Genomic DNA, 21,830 nt, shown 5'->3' with positions numbered 1-21,830 from the left:
GTGCTGTCTTCTAGTCAACTATACCTTCAGAAATACCCCCAGGCCTTTTAGCAATCCTCATAGTTTATCTGGTAAAGCAACTGGCTGAGAGGACAAAACTGTTTTCTAAGAAAATAATCAGACCCACTAAAGTATTTAATAGCAAGCAAATGGTTCCTATAAACCACATTCAAGCATCCTTTGGAGTTCTCAATAATGTATTAAAAAGTGCATACTTTTCTGAACCAGTTTGATGCCCCTTACACTGTGCCTACACCAAAGAACATATTTGGAAGCCTATCAGGTAATACAGAATCAGAGGTCCCAAATGAAACCTAACATATCAGTATTTAAATAAATGAAGCCCAGCCTCTTTGTACTATTTTATGCATAAATTATTAAGTCCTTCTCTAAGCCAGAGGGAAATTTTCAAATGTTAACTATACATTTTCTCTTCTATCGTATTTTGCCAATCAGAGTGTCTGAGGTTTCTCTCTCATTCTTTACCATATAATCATTCTGAATTCTTCACTCTTTTAACTTTTGTCATGCATCTTGGATCTATTTAATATTTTTCTTATTTTCTGCTTCCCCTTAACTGAAAATTAAGCTCCATGAAAGAGCAGGAATTTGTCTTGTTGCTGCTTTTTAATCCATATCTAAGACGTTAACTGATATTTATGTGATACTTAATAAACTTTAAGTGATCAAGTAAACATAGGTTCTCTGACTCTAAATTCCTGTGAATGAAGGTCAAGTTGTTTCAATAAGACCTTAATAGACAGTGATCATGACCACTTTAACACCAATTTATTTTCCTTTAACTTTTATTTTAGGTTTGGGGGTACATGTGAAGGTAAACTGGTGTCATGGAGGTTTGTTGTACATATTATTTCCTCACCCAGGTATTAAGCCCAGTACAGCAGTTATCTTTTCTGCTTCTCTCCCCTCTCCCATCCTCCATCCTTAAGCAGACCCCAGTGTCTGCTGTTCCCTTCTTTGTGTTGATAAGTTCTCATCATTTAGCCCCCACATATAAGTGAGAACATGCAGTATTTGGTTTTCTGTTCCTGTGTTAGTTTGCTAAGGATAATAGCCTCCAGCTCCATTCATGTTCCCACAAAAGACATGATCTCATTCTTTTTCATGGACATGTAGTATTCCATCATGCATATGTACCACATTTTGTTTATCCATTCTGTCACTGATGGGCATTTAGGTTGATTCCATGTCTTTACTATTGTGAAAAGTGCTGCAATAAACATTCGTGTGAATATGTCTTATATAATAGAACAATTTATATTCCTTTGGGTATATACCCAGTAATAGGATTGCTGGGTCGAATGGTAGTTCTGCTTTTCAGTCTTTGAGGAATTATCATACTGCTTTCCATGTTGGTTGAATTAATTTACACTCCCACCAAGAGTTCATGTGTTCCCTTTTCTCTGCAGCCTGACCAGCATCTGTTGTTTTTTGACTTTTCAATAATAGTCTTTCGGAGTGATGTGACATGGTGTCTCACTGTGGCTTTGATTTGCATTTCTCTAATGATCAGTGATATTGAGCTTTTTTACATATGCTTATTGGCCACATGTATGTCTTCTTTTGAAAAGTGTCTGTTCATGCCCTCTGCCCACTTTTTAATGGGGCTGGTTTTTTCTTGTAAATTTAAGTTCCTTATAGTTGCTGGGTATTAGATATTTGTTAGATGCATAGTTGGCAAATATTTTTCCCCATTCTGTAGGTTGTCTGTGTATTCTGTTGATAGTTTCTTTTGCTTTGCAGAAGTTCTTACATTTAGTTAGATCCCATTTATTAAATTTTGCTTTTGTTGTGATTGCTTTTCATGTCTTTTTCATGAAATCTTTGCCTGTTTCTATTTCCAGGATGGTATAGACTAGGTTGTTTTCTAGGGCTTTTATAGTTTGGAGTTTTACACTTAAGTCTTTAATCTATGTTTAGTTGGTTTTTGTATATGGTGTAAGGGAAGGGTCCAGCTTTAACCTTCTGCATATGGCTAGCCAGTTGTCCCAGCATCACTTATTGAATAGGGAATCTTTTCCTCATTGCTTGTTTTTGTCAACTTTGTCAAATATCAGTGGTTGTAGGTGTGCAGCCTTATTTCAGGGCTCTTTATTCTGTTTCAGTGGTCTATGTGCCTGTTTTTGTACCAGAATCATGCTGTTTTGGTTACTGTAGTCCTGTAGTATAGTTTGAAGTTGGGTAACATGATGTCTCTAGCTTAGTTCTTTTTGCTTAGGATTGCCTTGGGCTCTTTTTCGGTTGCATATTAATTTTTAAGTAGATTATTCTAGTTCTGTGAAGAATGTCATTGGTAGTTTGATAGGAATAGCATTGAATCTGTAAATTGCTTTGGGCAGTATGGCCATTGTAATGATATTGATGCTTCGTATCCATGAGCATGGGATGTTTTTCAAGTTGTATGTGTGTTCTCTGATTTCTTTGAGCAGTGTTTTGTAATTCTCATTGTAGAGATCTTTTGCCTCCCAGGTTAGTTGTATTCATAGGCAACTGTGAATGACATTGCCTTTCTGATTTGGCTCTTGGCTTGGCTGTTGTTGGTGTATAGGAGTGTTAGTGATTTTTGTACATTAACTGTTATCCTGAAACTTTACTGAAGTTTTTGATTAGCTGCAAACAGATGAGATAATTCTATAACTAGAATTTGACTTCCTTTCTTCCTACTTCCCTGCCATTTATTTCTTTCACTTGCTTGATTGCTCTGGCTAGAACTTCCAATGCTATTTTGAATAGGAGTGATGAGAGAGGGCATCGTTGTCTTGTGCAGGTTTTTAAGGAGAATGCTCCCAGCTTTTGCCCATTCAATATAATGTTGACTGTCGGTTTGTCATAGATGGGTCTTATTATTATGAGGTATGTTCCTTCAATACGTACTTTATTGAGAGTTTTTAACATGAAGGGGCATTGAATTTTATTGAAGGCCCTTTCTGCATTTATTGAGATGATCGTGGTTTTTGTCTTCAGTTCCCAGTTGATTTTTATAAGTTGTTCTGCCAAAAATAATCCTGTATTATTAAAAGGAAATTATGAAAACAATGTTTTCCACAAGAGAGGGGAAATATGAGCTGGATAGTTTCAGAGTCACAACAAAAATATCTTTCTGACAGGAATTTTAAAAAGCATGTTTCTATATCTGAAAGTATTGCTATAAAACTCAGGCATCTCATATTAAATCCTCCCAGGGTAAACGCAGTCATAATATGTGGAGATTTTCAGGCAGTATAAAGAGTTTAGGTTTTCTGCCTGCAATGGCAAATAACTGAAGAGTTTTACATGGCGACAAAACTGTGCAGTTCTGCATTTTTGAAAAAAAGATCACTCTGGCTTCATTCTGGGAATGGATTAAGAAGGAGGAGAGAGTGTATATGAGCCTAGATTTAAAGTTTACTGAAAATGTGGAAGCGAGAGACGATTATGGGTTTGTTCTGCTTCTGTGCTTACCAAGCATTCCTCAGACTTTGACTTGCCTGCTTGAGGAGCATATTCTAGAAATACCAACATAAAAATGCAAACTTATGCAAAAGTTTTATTTTCCTTTTTACGTTAATATATTAGCGTTCTGGTTTCATACATCAGTTTGGTGAATTTAGTTACTGTGATTCTACTTGTATCGAAAAGAAAATTCAGGTTTCTGAGATTGCAAGGCTGAAGATCATACCCTGGACCTTGACAAATTCACCAAGATAAATAATGCCTTGTGAAGCCATGTGAAAGACTGTCATCTTTTTTCTGGTGACATCCCAAATTCCAGGCTGGATGTGCTTCCCTTCTTTCTGAATTTGGAATGTGATCTTGATCTCGAAGGAGAGCTGAGAGCCGTCACTAAGCCTCAGGTGCATCTTTGTTTCACAATTACAGAAAAAGTCCTCTTTTTCTCTATTTTTATCTATTTTTACTACCATTGTCTGTTTCTTAAAGAGTAACGTCATAGGTCAAACCATGTGAGGGAACTATCTTTATTGGCCCTGCAGGCCACAAATTCCTTCAGTAGCTAAGCAGACATGAAAGAGTTAAGCAGCCTAGAGGTAAAATGAAATAGTAAGGAAGGTATAGCTATACGGAATCAAGCAGATCTTGGATCTTTCTTTGGGTTTTCATAATCCTCTTCTGTTTCTCACTTTGATTCCTGACACCATCAGTACTCTTAATAGTTCACAATAACAGCTACCTATTCATAGAGCACTTACAAATATTACTACTAATAACATTTTATTATAAACAATAATTATTTTATTGGGGCTGTTAGAGTGTTCATTGCATAATACATGCTCTCTTTATCCTGGCCTGTACTTACATAATAGTTACAATATGCCCTTTGGTTCATTGCAATTAAAGACATGTGAGCTCTAATCTTGTTCTGTTGTATTATAGTAAAGGCCTATCATAATGATGGTGTTCATTAGAAGCTGATATAACAGTTTCTGAATTTGTGACATTGTTTCAAGATTTTTTGCATTACTGTTCCTTACTTCTACATTGTTTTTCCCATCAACACATCCTGGAATTAACTTTGCTTTTGTTTTCCACCTTTGTCATTGCTATTATGAAATCTTGAGGGCCTACTTCCAAAATGTGTCCATAACTGTATGGTTGGCTGCAGCATACAGTCCTACTTTAGTCCTGATCTGAAGAACAAGAAGGAGGATGAAATTACATGTAAACATCTAAGCCACAGGGAGAACCATAATGCCATTCAAATACTAGAGCAAAACAAGTTAGCAGCTGAATATAGTCCTCATCAAAATGAACCGACATGGCTATCTAACCCAAGACCATCCTTGGGAGAGATGTGTATGGTAGAAACAAGGGTTTTTCTCTACTTAGGTTTTGAATTAACCAAAAAATAAGTTTAGAAATCAGCAGATAAATATCAAATCACTGATGTTATTACTAGCAAAGCAGAAATTTGAGAAGGTAGCTTTGTTTATGAGTAAGTAAGCCTCCTTATTTATAATTCCTGAATGAAAGACTTACCCACCCATTTATAGTTAACAGTAGACTGGAGCAAACCTCACACATAGGTACCTCTATCTAAAAGAGCAAAAATTAATGTATATTCCCTGAAATTAGCTCACTAACTACAGAAAAAAAAAGAGAGAGTGTCTGACCTATTAATGTCTTCATTTTTCTTCAAAACTCATCAGAAAAGTATGTCATTTTCCTCTCTACCCTTCTAATTGTCCAGGGGAAGAGTAATGGAGAGTACATACTTAATAGGGTTGGCACACTAATGGATGTCCCTCCACATGGAAGAAAACATCAGAAGAATGGAATAAACATTCCCCTTTAAAAATGCCAAAACAGTCCCATTCTCAAATTTGACTCTTAAAGTGGTATCATTTCTCACGCACACACACACTGATGTGGTTGCTGTGTCACGTCCAAATCTCATCTCAAATTCTAATCTGAATTGTAATCCTTACGAGGGAAGAACCTGGTGGGAGGGTGACTGGATCATGGGGATGGTCTCCCCCATGCTATTCTCATGATAGTGAGTGAGTTCTCAGAAAACCTGATGCTTTAAAAGTGTTTGTCAGTCCCCACCACCTGCCCCTCTCTCACCTCCTGCCATGTAAGATGTGCCTTGCTTTCCCTTTGCCTTCTGCCAAGACCATAAGTTTCCTGAGGCCTCCCCAGCCATGTGAAAGTATGAGTCACTTTAACTTTATTTCTTTATAAATTACCCAGTATCAGGTAATATCTTTATAGCAGTGTGAAAATGAACTAATATACACACATAATTTATTCTTTAAAGATAATTATCTTCTTTACTCCTTCTGTTCCATCTCCCTCTTGTATGTCACTGACATCCAAATGACCTACTATGACCACATAATCTTTTTGCTCTTTTAATTATAACATATAAAGTACATATAGATGAGTAAACACATGTAGAATAATTATTAAGCATACACCTGTCTAATCACCACCCAAATTAAGAATTATAAAATTACTACCTTCCTAGAACACCTCCATATGCCCATTCCTGATTATAATCCTCAATCCCTGACTCAAATATTAGAGGTAATTTTCATTGTGATTTTGTTGATAGCTATAGCCTTGATTTTTCCTTAAAGTTCTACCAGCTCTGATTGCAGCTCTAAAAGTGTAAATCTTTTGTCTGTTTTTGAACTAACTACAAATGGATTTGTGTGTGTGTGTGTGTGTGTGTGTGTGTTTTTTTAAGACAGTCTTGCTCTGTCACACAGGCTGAAATATAGTGACAACATCATAGTTCATTGCAGCCTCCATCTCCCAGGCTCAAGCAATCCTCCCATCTCAGCTTCCTGAGTAGCTGAGACTACAAGCACACACCACCATGGCTGGCTAATATATTTTTCTTTTTAAGTGGAGACAAGCTCTCACTATGTTGCCCAGGTTCATCTCAAACTCCCGGACTCAAGCAGTACTCCCACATTGGCCTCCCAAAGTGTTGGGATGACACAGTAGTGTAAGCTACTGTGCATGGCCATGTTTTGATTTTTGCAACCCAAATGTTTGTGAGACTTATCTGTGTTGTTTTACATAGCTGTAGTTGATTCACTTTCCACTGCTTTAAAGTATTCTATGTATGAATACATCACAATATACTTGTCTATTCTGTTATAAAGGACATTTGTATATTATGAAGAATAATGCTGTGGACATCCTTGTACATGCACTATAGCTCAGAGGTTCTCCAGTTTCCTGCAGTAGAATCTGTGGGAGCATGTTCCTCTATAAGATTATGAATATGTTCAATTTGATTAGACAAGTTAAAACTGGATTTTTTTTTTGTCTTTAATCTAAAAAAAAAAAAAAAAAAAAAAAACAGGATACATGTGCAGAATGTGCACGCTTGTTACATAGGTATACGTGTGCCATGGTGGTTTGCTGCACCTAGTGTCCCGTCCTCTAAGTTCCCTCCCCTCATCCCCAACCCCCAACAGTCCCTGCTGTGTGTTGTTCCCCTCTCTGTGTCCATGTATTCTCAATATTCAACTCCCACTTATGAGTGAGAACATGCAGTGATTGGTTTTCTGTTCCTGTGTTTGTTGCTGAGGATGATGGTTTCCAGCTTCATCCATGTCCCTGCAAAGGACATGATCTCATTCCTTTTTATGGCTCCATGGTGTATATGTACCACATTTTCTTCATCCAGTCTACCATTGATGGACATTTGGGTTGGTTCCATGTCTTTGCTATTGTAAATAGTGCTGCAATAAACATACGTGTGCATGTGTAGAATGACTTATATTCCTTTGGGTATATTCCCAATAATAAGATTGCTGGAACAAATGCTATTTCTGGTTCTAGATTCTTGAGGAATCACTATGCTGTTTCCCACAATGGTTGAACTAATTTACATTCCCACGAACAGTGTAAAAGCATTCCTGTGTCTCCACAACCTTGCCAACATCTGTTGTTTCCTGACTTTTTAATAATTGCCATTCTGACTAGTATGAGATGGTATCTCATTGTGGTTTTGATTTGCGTTTCTCTGATGATCAGTGATGTTGAGCTTTTTTCATATGTTTGTTGACTGCATAAATGTCTTCTTTTGAGAAGTGTCTGTTCATATCCTTTGCCTACTTTTTGATGGGTTGTTTTTTTCTTGTAAATATGTTTAAGTTCCTTGTAAATTCTGGATATTAGACTTTTATCAGATGAGTAGATTGCAAAAATTTTCTCCCATTCTGTAGATTGCCTGTTCACTCTGATGATGGTTTCTTTTGCCGTGCAGAAGGTCTTTAGTGTAATTAGACCCCATTTGTTAATTTCGCCTTTTGTTGCAATTGCTTTTGAAGTCTTTGTCATGAAGTCTTTGCCCATGCCTACGTCCTGAATGGTACTGCCTAGGTTTTCTTCTAGAGTTTTTTTATGATTTGGGGTTTTATTTAAGTTTATTTTTATTTATTTATTTTATTTAAGTCTTTAATGGATCATGAATTAATTTTTGTATAAGGTGTAAGGAAGGGGTCCAGTTTCAGTTTTCTGCATATAACTAGCCAGTTTTCCCAGCACCATTTACTGAATAGGAGATCCTTCCCTCATTACTTGTTTTTGTCAGGTTTGTCAAAGATCAAATGGTTGTAGATGTGTGGTGTTATGTCCGAGGTTTCTGTTCTGTCCCATTGGTCTGTCTGTATGTTTTGGTACCAGTACCATGCTGTTTTGGTTACTGTAGCCTTGTAGTATAGTTTGAAAGGACAAGTTAAAACTGTTTTCAAACAGTTTGTACTAATTTACACACCCACCAGTAGTGAATGAGAGTTCCCAGTGTGTCCTTGCCAAGACATAGTATTGTTTGTCAATTTATTTTTGCATTTCTGATTAATGTGTGATAGCATCCCAAACGTGGATGTTTGCATTTTCATTTCTTATATACCTTTTTATTCTTTTCATGATGTTCATTAACTTCTGCATTCATGGAGTTCATGAATTCTTCCGCATACTTATGCAAAAATAGAGACAATACACAGCCCCCCTCTTTTATTTTAATGCTTTCTCTCAGGGTTAGAAGTGCTTTTATAGATATTATACAAATTTCTTTCAGCTTTATTTTTCATGCCTCCTGTGACACTCATCCTTTACAGGATATTGACATAAGCCTTATAGTGTTTAGTCAATATACAAAATGGCAAGATGCCACACTGTAAACTCAGAGTTTACCCTTCCTTTGAATTCCCCTTCACAGCTTCTCTGGATAGTTATATCTTCTTTTAGGAGATGCTCTTTCCCATTGGAAAGAAAGAAAAACCAAGAAACACTCTGCATAAGTGAACACACAGAACACAAGAAACTAGAATCTTATCCAGGAAATATCAACAGCTCTGGTCGTTCTTTCACATCTCCAATGGCTCAAGTAGCAGCCTAAAAACTTTTCTGCAAGTTTTATGGCCCTTAATGTTTCCTCATAATATGAAAGTATCCTTCTCACTCCATCCATCCAAAAATTCAATGTATTAAAAATGGAAAATCATTTTAATTTGAATTGTGTACTTTTAACAATGAATCGTCTTTGTCATTGATATTAAATGTATCATACCATCGGCATTTAATCTATTGATAATTATACACAGTACAGTACTGATAAACTCCTCTTGGAACAGCTGTCACCTAGCATCCCAAATCTAACCTGGAGTTCTGGAATACAGAGCTAGGAATGAAATTGACTGGTATAAGTATAGACTTATATGTGCCTGGAGGCAAAAAATACCTGAAAGATAGTCTTCAAGGGTAAAGCTTGGGTTAAGAAGTTAAATTGGCCAGACAAAGGATTGGCTTTGTGCTCTCTTGGATCACTTATTTTGGGAAAAGCCAACTGCTCTGTTGTAAGAACACTCAAAAAATTCCATAGAGCAGTCCATGTTATGAGAAACTTGGGTATCCTGACAATAGTCACATGAGTGAACCAACTTAGAAGAGGATCCTCCAGCTCCAAACAAGCCTTCAGATGACTGCAGGACTAATCAATATCTTTATTGACATCTCATGAAAGACCCTGAGCCAGAACCACCCAGCTAAGTCATTATTGTATTCCTAACTCACAGAAACTGGGATATAATAAATACGTTTTATTCTAAGCTACTAAGTTTCAGGATCGTATCTAAGCAATAATAAATATCTATTTTTCCTGTTTTATTTTTCTTTATTTGTATAGGACTTATTACTACCATAATATATAGTTTATTTATTTTGATTATTGTATAACTCCTCATTTCTGAAATATAAATATATGGAGAGACAGAAATATATGAGATAGATTTTATTACTCAGTTTGCAGTAGGAAACCAAGGTCCTTAGCAGCTATGTATTTGCCCTTGGTCACATTACCAAGAAATAATAGAGCTAGATAGAAGTTGATTCCAGATCAGACTAGTATTGTGTTTTACATTTCTGAAAATAGTGTTTAATATCCATCTGTCCTGAAGATATGGCAGTTGTGTTTTTCTTTGTACAATCAGATTCAATTTTTTTTCAGGTTATATGATACAAGCACACATAGAAAAGTACCAAGGAAGCTTAAGTTATCACTTATAAGCAGAATGTGAAATGTCACATCTCAAGAAATATCAGGCTCTCTCAGAGGGACACTTTGAAAACAGTAGCCACTCGACTTTCTCATTTACCTTGGCATACTCTGTGAATACCTACATGCTAGAGGATAACTAAGTAAACATTATACATTTTTTTTGGTGAAGGTGAAAGCCCTAGTCATAAGTAATGATTATATCATGCTAAAAGTGTAGTCAAGTATGATGTCTCTTGGATGACTAGCAATGGAAATTATTAATCATTTAATTGAAGAATTCACTGCAGAGAGACTTGTGAACAAACATCATGCTAATATTGTTCTGAAGGTTTCAGTTCATTTTCTCTAATAGAAAAAAGTAAACCATTATTTACCTTCATAATAAAAAACTCATCATATTCCAAGATGTCAATAACAGTGACATATAATTTTGCTGTAAAATGCTATGAAATCTTCAGCCTAGCAGTTTGCACAAGCATACTTCAAGTGCTCATGGAAAAACTGATTTTCAAGTGGGCAACAGAATGATTATATGTATTAGAAATACTTCTGCAGGGTTCCCAAAATATATACAGCTGTCCCTGTAGCCATTCTGGAGCCCACCAAGATATCCTGATCTAGCTTCCCAAGGAATCAGATATGCCTCTGTTTTGAAAACAACTCCATGTACACACAGTACATATATAACATGGCAAAAAGGAAGCCTCTGTTTTAAAAAATTTTATATGTGTAATGTATTCTCAAATTCTATTTCTGACCTAAATTATACTGTAAGTGGCTCCTAACTGGTTTCTAGTCACATTATTCTCAAAGGTACCAAGGGCACTGCTGCCAAAATTTGTTTTCAAAACCTCAAATATGGCTATGCACAGTATCTGCTGATAACCCTTGAACAGTTCCTTTTGGCTACAGGATAAAATTCAAGCTCCTAATGTGGCATAAACCCTTCATTATAAATCCCCCACCTTGTGTTCCAGTTGCATCTCTCATTACTCCCTACCTTGCACTGCATGCTCCAACAATTTCAAATAACTTACAGTTTGTATTCCTACAACCCAATGCATTTTCTCATGCTGCCCCTTCTACCTAGAACAACTTCTAATTATCTCCCCCGACAAGCTAACTCTTGCTTATCCTTTAAGATTCAACTTGAGCATCACATTATTCTGAAATTTTTCCTGAGCTTTCTAGTCCTGATTGTAGCTAAATACAGTTTGCATAGCCATATTACTCCACTTTAGTGATGTGATAACTATTTGTTTAGGCATTTATCTCCCCTACCACAAGCTGATCTTCAAGAGCACATGAGCAATAGATTTTTTCTTTCCTGCCTAGTGTTAGAAGTTTGGGATGTGGTTTTGGTGCTAGAACATTATTATCATTCTGCCTCCCTTCAGGGGTATTCTGCCAAAAGGGCTAAATATAAAAGCAACTGTAGCAGAGTAGGTAATGAAGAATAAGCTTATTAACCACTAGGTAATTACTGATTCTTACAAATTCTTAAAAATTCAAGGATTCTTCAGTTAGCTCCGCTGATGGGAAAGGGTTAGGCTTTGAAAAATGTATGGAACTTCCCTTAATCTGTTTCTCTGAATACAAAATGCCCACCACTATGGATGCAGAAGGGACTCACTTTACCTACTTTAATTGCTATCAGAACACAGGGAGTCAGATGACTGCTGTGCCTGCTGAGGTAAGCCTTGCCGGGTACACTTACCAAATCGATTTAAGGAGTAGGAGAAAAGAAGTGGAATTTGAGACTCTATGTTTTACATATAGTAACCCAACACCCAAGTAAAATGAGTCCCAAGGATTATCTCAGGCTTTGGACAGTTTAGCAATTCATATCCTTTAGGAAGGCTCTAGAAAGATGGTTACACAAAGTGACCATCTCTGTTCCCTGCTGCTTCCTCTCCTATAAATTCCTATATCAATTTATACTGTTGAAAGTTTCACATACATCATATCATATCATCTTCCACAAAACTCAGTTGTTAAACATTAATGTCTCTATTTATAGGTAAGAAACTTGAGAATGATAAATGGGAAATAATTAGCATGGTCATAAAGCTAATGAGCAGCAAAATCAGGACAAGACCCCAGGTCTTCTAAATGTGAAACTGTGGTATTTTCAATGGAGTAATTTGCAACAGAGCATGCTTTAAATGGCCATGCATGAGTGATTCTCCACTGGGGTGACAGAAAGACTAAAGATGTTATAAACACCTCTGTGGTGTTCTCAAAATTTACATGACTGTCCTTGTAACCATTCTTGAACCCACTCAGATATCCTGTTCTGGCCGCCTAAGGAACTCTGTTATGCCTCTATTTCGAAAATCCCATGTGTGTATAACAAATAGATAGCATGAAAGAAAAAGAATGTAAATGCAAACAAACAGTCCTTCTAGGCTCCTTATTTATGTATGCATTTATGTAAAGAACCCTAGGTATAGCCTAGTTAGTTCAACCTATGATTCAGACAAAATCCTGCCTGCCTGCAGGACTAAAAGATTGGGTCTAAAATAGTGTTAACATGAAGGACTGTGATTTCCAGAAAAATCTCAAAAGTGGAAAATCTCACTTTCCTAGAGACTGAGATTTCCATAGGGAATCTCATCCAGAGGTAAAAAAGGAAATTCACACAAGGCTGTGGTTCAAGCAGAAGAAGGTTTGCTGCTTTTGCCAACCTCAGGATTCAACCTTAGAAGAAAACAGGAAGTAGGATGTGAGGTTTCTTTCATGTTGTTTATCCTAGCCCACCAGGGCATGACAGATGCCAGAAATTCAAAGCAGAGGCTTTGCTGGTAAATAATATATATATTTGAGGCGAGAGTTCCCCTCTTTGGCAATAGAGACTTGAGTAGAGTAAACATATTATACAATAATAAGTCTTTTCCACAGTTGACAACAACCCCCAAGTCATCTTACAAAAAAGTTTAAAAATTCAAGTGTGATGGACACAGGGCAGGAAACATAACACACCGGGGCCTGTCGGGGGGTAGGAGACTGAGGGAGGGATAGCATTGGGAGAAATACCTAATGTAAATGATGAGTTGATGGGTGCAGCAAACCAAAATGACACATGTATACCTATGTATCAAACCTGCACATTGTACACATGTACCCTGGAACTTAAAGTATAATTTTAAAAAATTCAAGTGTGAACATTTTAGAAAATCGATGAAATGTAATGTTTTGATATATTTTCACCAAAAATGAGTTACAATTTTTTAACTGTCACTTGAAAGGAATCATTACATTTAATGTAAAATATATTTTGTAAAACACTTAATTCTGTGATGTACTAGATTAATAGAAAAATAGCAGAAAACTAACTTAATCATCTCTACCTCAGATCTTTGATACTTAGATAAATAAGGTCATCATTCTGACATAAATACATGTTGAAGTACTTCAAAAATGTGTAGACTTGTTAAAAACAATTATGAACCGACAATCTGCCAACCTAACTATAAGACTTTGCCCCTGGAATCTAGGGCTGTCGTTAAATATCCACTCATTTACTTGCCAGGATGTGCTGTTTGCTTTGTCACAACCCACTGATAGAAACGTTTGTTATGTTACAGCAAAAAAAAAAAAAGTTTAAAATAATAAATTGGTATAAAACAAGTGGAAAACTCTACAAACTAGAGCCACAATTTATATTAAATTAGCAAATTAAACTAGGAATTTGGGATTATAGAAGAATCAGCCAAATAAATTGTCATGGTTCTTTGTTCTGTAGGATCAAATAGCACCAACCTGACAGGAAATAAGCCAGTGAAAGAAAGTATAAAAACTGGGACAGTCCATGAAGGTAGCGGGTGGAGAGTGAGTTGATGAGTTTGCCAGGGTCACAAAAAAAAGCTTACTTTAAAACTGAGTGCTGTAACTTAGAGCTGTTTCCAGGACTCCAAAGTTCATTGCTAAAAAGACATGACAGGATTATACACCGTAGCATTCATCTTGTAGGCTATTTTTTTCTCTTTTTTCTTAGAAGAACATGGTATAATTTCCTCATCTCCAGCCCACTCTAAAACAGAAATAAAAATTCAAATCTCACAAGCTTACTTGAATGGCTATTTTTGTATCACCTCTCAGAAAGTACGTAAGGTTAGGCCTGAAAGAGAAAAGAGGGGAAGGAAGAGTGGCAACTTATACAAGAGAAGAGGGATTCGTAGAAATAATGAGTTAGTCCATGAGATGGAGGATAAAGAAGAAACTTTTACAACAGAGTTTCTCAAGCAGGGTTTTCTGGAAACCTAGGGTTCCACAAGGTGGCACTTACAGTTCCTTGAGAGATTGTGACTGAAAAGGAATTGAAGTTGATTTGGGGGAACTTTGTGCTCTGTGGAATGCTAGCATTTGTGGAGGTGGACAGTCACCAAGCAGGCTGATTTGTGATGTTGCAGGATGTCTTTTAGCTCTAGATAGCACCATGTAGCACTGTGTTTGCTTGGTTGAGTCCATTCTCGGTTTCTGACCTAAGATAGGGGAAGCCGATGATAGCTAATGAGCGTGTGATTGCATCAAGGAGAGACGAACAGGCTGACGACATCAGCCTCTCCCTCCCAAAATACCTTCTTCAGCCTTCCTCAAAACCGTTGGTTAGGTCTGGTGTTGGTTCAGGTGCCAAGACAGAGTTAGTAGTGGAGGAGATTTATTGGGGGAAATGCCTATGGAAGATGAAGGGAAAAAACAACAGATACAGGCAGGGAAAGCTTTTATACTGGAATGCTGATTTGACATCTATAATCAGAGAGGGAAAGAGGGAAAATCGAATAGAAAGACTTTAAGATAATAGTGCAGTTTGGTGAAAGTTTCATGCGGTCAAACCAGGAGCACTTTCACAAAAATAGCTCATTAGATGTAAATTCCCAGACCCTATTACCCATGCTCAGTCATTCATGGGGGCCTGCCTGGGAAGAACATGGCCTTGATTCAAACACTGCAGTGTGGTGTCCTAACAGCAGATCAAGTTTTTTCTTGAAGAGAGATCTGGGCAGGCCACCTCTGTGGCCTCCATATTCCACACCTTTTGCTATGCAATGAATTCACTTTTCCATAAACATTTGTTTGTGGAAAGGTTAACTAGATCCTTCAGGTTCTAATTGTCCTCTCCTCCTGAAACTTGGAAGAAGATGATTGTGGGATAAAGTTCAGTAGTTGGGCTCCCTCCTCCACCAGCTATTCTAAATATCCATAATCTGCTTGTCTCAGGGACTTAACAGATGGTGTGATCCAAACCCATCTTCCTGGAGTAACTGCATCTTCCTAGGGCTAGAGTTACTGTATTTGTCTACCCACAGTCACAATTAGGCAAGGGAATACTAGAAAAGCACCCACGAAGATCATCTGGATTCTACAGGTATTCCTCCCTGCTCCCACTGTTTAAATAATTTGCACACTTGGTGCTCATTTCCATATGTCCATCCATACATCTCTTTGCCAGACTTCCTTGCCTCTGATCTTCCCATCCCTTTCCTTTCAGGATCCTGAAAAGTGAGCCACTCCATTGGCTACTGCTCACATGTCTGTTTATATTCCCATCTAAGGGCACTTCTTCCACAGAGGAGAAAAGCTTGAGTCTTTGCCCACCGGGAATATTCTTCCTCCTAACTGTATTTCAAGGCCACTCCTGATTGTGGCTGTATTGCAGCTACCGCCCATTTTAAGATGATACCAACAAATCAAGCTGACCTATCTATAAGGCAAATTAGACATTCTGTATGGTCAAAGGTATAAGCAGAGGGAAGAGCACTGATGTAGTTGAGCTGGATGGCACGATGGTCTGGACTAACTCATGCAGCTTACTGGTAACCTCTGTTCCCACTTGGTCTTGAACACAAATGTGCCATTTTCATCCTACACTAGCCGGCTGCTGGGCCTCCTTGACTCTATTGGCCTTGTAGGTCTTACAGTATCCAACTAATAATGGATAGTTCTGGATGCACAGCCACTTGGTGCTTCATGGTCAAAGGTTTCGTGTCTACAGGGCCCCTCCAGAAGCTATTTCTTAAAAGGTGTATAATTCTCTGTGAAATAGAGCATGTCCTTATTTCAGAACTCCAGGGCCCTGAGTTGTGATTCTCCCACTGAAATTTGTCAAAACCCCAACTCACACTGCTGACACCTCCATTACCATAAGTTCTTCTGGATCACATGGCCTGAATGGTAGAGTTGCTTCTACCATAGCCTAGCCATGCTGCAGAGCCCTTTTCTGCTCCAGCTCCATTCAGAGTAAAAAGCCTTTCACGATACTGCATATATGGATTGCTATGGTCTGAATGCTTTCCCAAAACATTCATTCTGTTGAAATCCTAACCTTAAGGTGATAGTGTTATGAAGTGGGGACTTTGGGGAGGCACCTGACTCATGACGAGGGAGGCTTTATAAATGGTATTAGTACCTTCATAAAACAGACCCCAGAGAGCTAGCTAGCCAATCTCTACTATGTGATGACACAGTGAGAAGGTACCATCTGTGAACCAGGGCATGAACCCTCACAAGACACCAAACCTGCAAGTTCCTTGATCTTGGACTACCTTGATTCCAGAGCTGTGAAAAAATAAATTTCTGTAGTTTAAAGCCAACCAGTTTATAATATTTTGTTAGAGCAGCCCAAACGAGCTAAGACATGAACTGAAGCATTATTCCTCAGTGTGGATTGTGTTTTCACGAGAATTCAAAGAGGCCTACTAGGAACTGTGCTTCTTTTTTAATAGTAAGGAATGAAAGAGGTAAAAATGTCTTTTAACTTTGGAGAGGATGTTCTAGAACAACCCGGACCACTGGACGCAAACATTTCCAAAGTGATAGGCCTCTGAATCATTGTAGGGTGGTACTATCTCCCTCTATCTAAAGTATATAAGTCTTACCAAGGCCTCCAGTATACCAGCCACTTCTTGCTAAGCTTGAATATGGCTATATTGTGTCACGGTCAACATAATGTCATCAATATAATGAATCAATATGATATTTTGCAGTATGTCCAGACAGTCCAAATCTCTTCTATTATGACAGAGAGCAGAAGAGTAAATATAGTTGTGTAGCAAATCTGTGAACACATTTTCTCATTCACTGCATGTGAATACAAACTTGTTATGATAGAAAATAATTTATTTGCCAAATGAATTTGGTATGTGGCTGCATACCATGTTCCTGAGGCCATGATAATCTACTCCAGCAAAAATACTGTATATGTCACAGTAGCCACATCAGGACTACTACTTGAATAAGCTTGCAGTAGTATAAAGTCATTCTCTAGAATATATACACTTTCTATAGGGACAAGACTTTTTAGTTTAATGGTAATTGTGATGGTTAATACTGTGTGTCAACTTGATTGGACTGAAGGATGCAAAGCATTAATCCTGGGTGTGTCTATGAGGGTGTTGCCAAAGGAGATTAACATTTGAGTCCGTGGGCTGGGAAAGGCAGATCTACCCTTAATCTGGGTGGGCACCATCTAATCAGTTGCCAGCTGTGGGGCCAGAATATAAAGCAGGCAGAAAAACCTGAAAAGGCTAGACTGGCTTAGCCTCCCAGCCTACATCTTTCTCCCATGCTGAATGCTTCCTACCCTTGAACATTGGACTCCAGGTCCTTCAACTTTGGAACTTGGACTGGCTTCCTTGCTCCTCAGTTTGCTTGCTCCATATATATATGGAGTTTGTTAATGAGTATCAACTCACATGATCACAAAGTCCCATAATAGACCATATATATATATATAGCAATATAATAGGGCCCACCACTCCTACATCCTTAAGGTCTTCAAGAGTGGAGCTAATTCCACCCCTGGAATCCCATATTGTTTTTGATTCTGTATATTTTTGGTGAGGGATGGGAGCAATCTGTTTTTACAGGCCAGGAATCTATGGTGAGGGTTACTTTAACTGCCAAGTGTGTCAATTCTAATTAGGAATTGAAGAACCTGGGAGGTGATTACTGGGTGGGCTCACAGAACCAGTAGTCCTTCTATAAGCCCAACTTTGGCCAGGATTTATAACCTTAACCCTATAGGCTTCTACTCTAACAGGGGCCATGGTAATATTTTGAGACTCCAAGTATCAATGTCAACTCAGGCCGTGCATCCAATAACCTTCAAAGTGTCTGGACATTACTCTGTCCCTGAAACTCAGTCAAGTGAATAAATCGCTACAGGCATAGTTGAAGAAAGACTGAGGAAACCATTACAAACTGTACCTTCCATGGTGTTACATGGTCCTTCCTCCCAGGGATTTGACTATGTCTTTAGTCAAAAGGTTCTGGGTCTGAAACTGACTCAAGTGGAGAATCTTGGCAAAAGAGCATGACTTAAAATAAGGTACCATCCAGTCTCTTGAATATGCCCACTTGCCTTCTTTTGATTGTATATATTAAGCAACACTCTTGTTGTCTCCTAATCTATATTACCATTAGGGCTATTATATTCTATTAATAGCCTCCTCACTGCCCCTCTGAACTTGTGAATCATTATATTAATTGAAATATCCTTGCTGTGTCACAGATGTCATCCTCATTATTATTAATAAGCAAAGATTGTGATCACCTCTCCCACAATTAGCACTTCCACATGCAGAGGAGAGCTACTGCTGTACTCCTTAGGGATGATCATGCCCATCTCTCTAGTGCATTCCTGAAGGCATTGTTGAATGGTGTTTTTCCTGAAGTTTCCCATTAATACCTAATGAATTTTCTGGCTTCATATAATATATCTGTTTCAGCATGTCCATTTCCTTGAGTCTTTTCATTCCTTCCTGCATTCTTGGCTTTGCCTGCCTCCTACTGACTTACTGGGGGAGAACTCCTCTGATACAATAGGCAGTAAGACATAATTTTTCATTATAAAAAAGGGTGTTTCTATGTGTTGTGACTCAGCTGTCCTATTGATGCTTTGCTGGTGTTATAAATATTGCAAAACATGGATTGTTGCCTTGCATGGATTGTATGGGTTAGAAGTAAATTGCCTTATGATTATCAAGTTCTATTTTTGCAATATTCTCAGTTATTATAACCTTTTGTTTTATACTTTATTCATGTTTATATTTTACAAGCAACTCTGATGGTCTGATGTGGCAATTTTTGAAGATAAGATGTGCTGAGAAAGAGAAAGATTTTAGACTTAGGCTTATGAACAACTCTCATAATGTTAATGATGAAGAATTACAATCTTCTGGGTTATTTCTCTGCACTCGTGTATCAACAGAGCAAAAAATTATGTGTTTACAAGGAAAGCTATTTATCCTTGGGTTTCACATGGTCAAGTAATCCAAGTTGCTGTGCCCATTCCATGTTGTCTGTGGCAGACAAGTTAAAATGTTGCAATGCCATGAGAAATCTTGAAAAGACACTTAACTGCAAATTACATCCATTTGACAAGGAAGAGTACTGATTATTTTAAACAGCTATTGGAATTTCAAAACAGAGTGAAGATTTTGTCAAGAAAAGTCACATACAGTCAAAAATCTCAAAAATCAAGTTTCTGAATAACAAAACATATTGCTTAGAAGAAAAAAGTTATGAAGTTGGTAAGAAACTCAAAATAATTGCATTTGGTGACTAAAACAAGATGCAATTGGAGAAATTCAAAAGATTTTAGTCTTAAAAATAGAGTAAGTTAATTTAGTGATGACATATCACATAATATTTAAGAGGTTTTGTGTAATTAACTGAAAAGCAAGAGCTTGTCTATGCAGACTGATTAGTAAACACATTTTACCAATAAAGGTCATGCTATCAGATTACTAAGATTTATAAAGGATAGAGAAATTCAAGAAAAATTTTGCTACTGCAATAAGTTGCTGAAAGTAACATAAGTCAAGATATATGTAATGTTTTGTCTTCAAACTTTGAAAAAAACAAAGGTGTATCTTGAAGAAACTGTATTGGCATCCGTCCTAATGGTATCCTGTCAATGGTTGGCTCTATGAGAAGGTCTAGCTCTCTAATTATTAAAAAAAAAGTCCTCACATTTTTCTCAATACACTACTTTCTCTGCAGGAAGGTGAAGATAAAATGAATTACGTTCTAGCTGATGCCACAAAAGTGATTAGCTTTCTTAAGCAAACACAAGATCACTTAAAAATGTTGAGAAGACAGTAAAAACCTGGACAAAGATTGTACACTTTTTCCCTCTATGCAGAACTCTGGTGGTTGAGCAAAAGAGAGTTCTTAACATGATGTCTGAGCTAAAAGAACACTTTCCAAACAGTATTTTTAAAGTATTTTCCCAAAAAATATTGTCAGCAAAATACTTTAACAATAGTACTTTCAAAACAGTACTTTCTATCTGAAAGTACTATGAATACCTGTATGCACACAAACTAGAAAATCTACAGGAAATGGATAAATCCCTGGAAACATGCAACGCCCTACTACCTCCAATCAGGATGAAATAGAAATCCTGAACAGACCAATAAGTGGCATGAGATAGAATCAGTAATAAAAAATCAACAACAACAACAACAAATGCAGGGCCAGATGGATTTACATACAAAATTCTAGATATTGAAAGAGGAACTGATACCAATAACACTGAAACTATTCCAAATGATTGAGGAGGGAATCATCCCTATCTCATTCTGTGAATAGAGTAATACCCTGATATGAAAGCCAGGATAGAACACAACCAAAAAAAAAAAAACAACAGACAAATATCCCTTATGAACATACATGCAAAAATCTTCAACATAATACTAGTAAATCAAATACAACAGAATATCAGAAAGATAATTCTCCATGATCAAGTGGGTTTTATCCTAGGGATGCAAGAATAGTTCAACACACACAAGTCAATAAATGATTCATCACATAAACAGAATAAAAAAACAAAAACTATTGGCTGGGCATAGTGGCTCACACCTGTAATCCCAGCACTTTGCGAAGCCAAGGCAGGTGGACCACCTGAGTTCGAGACCAGCCTGGCCAACGTGGTGAAACCCCGTCTCTACTAAAAATACACAAAGATAGCCAGGCATGGTGGCAGGCACCTGTAATCCCAGCTACTCAGGAGGCTGAGGCAGGAGAATTGCTTGAACCTGGGAGGCAGATGTTACAGTGAGCTGAGGTTGCGCCACTGCACTCCAGCCTGGGCAATAAGAGCAAAACTCCGTCTCAAAAACAAAAAACAAAAAAACTATCTGATCATTTCAATAAATGCAAAAATAAAAAAAATTTTAAAATCCTGCATTCCTTCCCAATAAAAACTCTCAACAAACTGGGCATAGATAAGAAACATACCTCACAATAATAAAAGTCATATATGACAAACCCACATCCAACATCATACTAAATGGGTAAAAGTTGAAAGCATCCCCCTTCAGAACTGGAATAAAACAAGGATACCTGCATTTACCACATCTATTCTACCTAGTACTAGATGTCCTAGCCAGAGAAATCAGGCAAGAGAAAGAAAAAGGGCGTCCAAATTGGAAAAGAGGAAGTCAAACTATCTGTTTGCCACTGATATGATCTTATACCTAGAAAACCCTAAAGACTCCTCCGAAAGACTCCTAGCTTTGACAAAGATTTGCATTCAGTCAAGCCTCAGGCTACAAAATCAACATACGCCAATCAGTAGCACCAGTACACCAGTAACAGCCAAGCTGCAGATCAAATCAAGAAGCCAATCTCATTTAGCGAAAGAAAAAAAAATCCCTCGGAATGTATTTGTAGTAGTCCATTCTTGTGTTGCTATAAAGAAATACCCGAGACTGAGAAATGTATAAAGAAAGGAGGGTTGATTAGTTCTGCAGGCTGTAAAAGCATGGCACCAATACCTGCTCACCCT

The sequence above is a fragment of the Trachypithecus francoisi genome, unplaced genomic scaffold (assembly GCF_009764315.1).
Source record: "Trachypithecus francoisi isolate TF-2019V2 unplaced genomic scaffold, Tfra_2.0 Lachesis_group16, whole genome shotgun sequence".
Classification (NCBI taxonomy): domain Eukaryota; kingdom Metazoa; phylum Chordata; class Mammalia; order Primates; family Cercopithecidae; genus Trachypithecus; species Trachypithecus francoisi.
This window is presented reverse-complemented; position numbering follows the sequence as displayed.